Source organism: Gossypium hirsutum, chromosome A04 (assembly GCF_007990345.1).
Source record: "Gossypium hirsutum isolate 1008001.06 chromosome A04, Gossypium_hirsutum_v2.1, whole genome shotgun sequence".
In the NCBI taxonomy this organism is placed as follows: domain Eukaryota; kingdom Viridiplantae; phylum Streptophyta; class Magnoliopsida; order Malvales; family Malvaceae; genus Gossypium; species Gossypium hirsutum.
The window spans coordinates 49,967,561-49,969,163 of NC_053427.1; positions in this window are offsets into that span (position 1 = coordinate 49,967,561).

A 1,603-nucleotide genomic window follows, 5' to 3' on the forward strand; every position below is an offset into this window, starting at 1 on the left:
TCATTTATCAAATACAAAGGTTAGAAATGTCGAATTCCAAACTTGAACACCAACACATTACTCCCTTGAGCTTTCTTGCAAACTTTCTGTAATAGCTCTGGATTGTAACGTCCCCTAACCCTATACCGTCACCAGAACAGGGTTACGAGATATTACCAGTCAGTACAGTCCAATTCCGGTCATTAATTAAAATAAATATTCACACACATCCTAGTTTTAAGATGTCGTCCCTTTAATGGGCCCTCGCGGTCCAATATGAACAGTAAATTCAATTCGGGAATAATTTAGAATCACTACGAATTCTTAGTAAATTTCAAAATTCATACTACATACAGTTGCCAACCATAATTTACCCATTTCATCAATACTTCTATAACCTAAATGACTCTTATAAAACGTCCTAGGTACATGCCATTATCAATACTCAACATACTTTACCTTAATGAATTCGGGATCGTCTTGGGATGCTGATTCAACGTACTATCTTTACTTAACCTGCGCACGGAAACAAACCGTACGCTGAGTATGGTATACTCAGTGGTATTTCTATAATCCGAACAATTAATAATATAACAAATACTTAAGATCATAATAACAATTACAATTATTCAATTATTTATTCATAGATAAATTTCAACTACTTACCATATAAATTTATATACAAATCATATAATAAACACAATAACATAATTGTTCAATTCTTAACTAAATCCATTATTATTTACTCCATTCTTTCACTTACTACTCGGTATAGCTTTCCTTAATTTACTCACAATTGAATATCATTAAACTATATTCAACTATACACTTATCAATCATATTCCATTTTAATTCATTTCAATAACAGTCAATTTCATTTATATCATATCAACTTACTATCCCTGATAGCTTTCAGTATATACATGCGATTCATATATCTCAAATCACATTTCAATTCATCAAGTGGCATCATATATCATCAATTCGAACTCCAATCATTTCATGAACCTTTGGTTCATATTTTCAATTTCATATCTAAATTTTCAATTCTCAATTCAATTTCTCTTTTCATTTCAATAGCTTGATCAATCAAATTTATTCGATTTATCTTTCACTTATTTACTCCTATAAACAAACCCGGACTTTGACGGATACACGGATTCCAACCCAAACACACCAGTACGGCACATTGTGCCTAAAACGGTACATAGTACCTAATCAGTATACGACACATAAAGTGCCTAAAACGACACACGAGGTGCCTGATACGACACACGAGGTGCCTGAAATACGACACATAAAGTGCCTGATCGATAAAGCCGGCAAATCCCATACACTTCAGATCCTATGGCATGCCAATTATATCCGACTCAGCCCGACTAGTTAATAGGGTATTTCATTCACTTTCTCAATTTAATAATTCTTTCATCAATATACCATTCTGATAATCACATATATTCACCCATTTTCACAATTCATACAATTTCATTCAATTCAACAATATATTTCAATTATTCACATTAATTCATAATTCAATACAATTCAATTCACTTTTCAATATCAAATATTCAAATATCACAATCTTATATACTCATATCAATTTCCTCATATTTCCAATCAATAT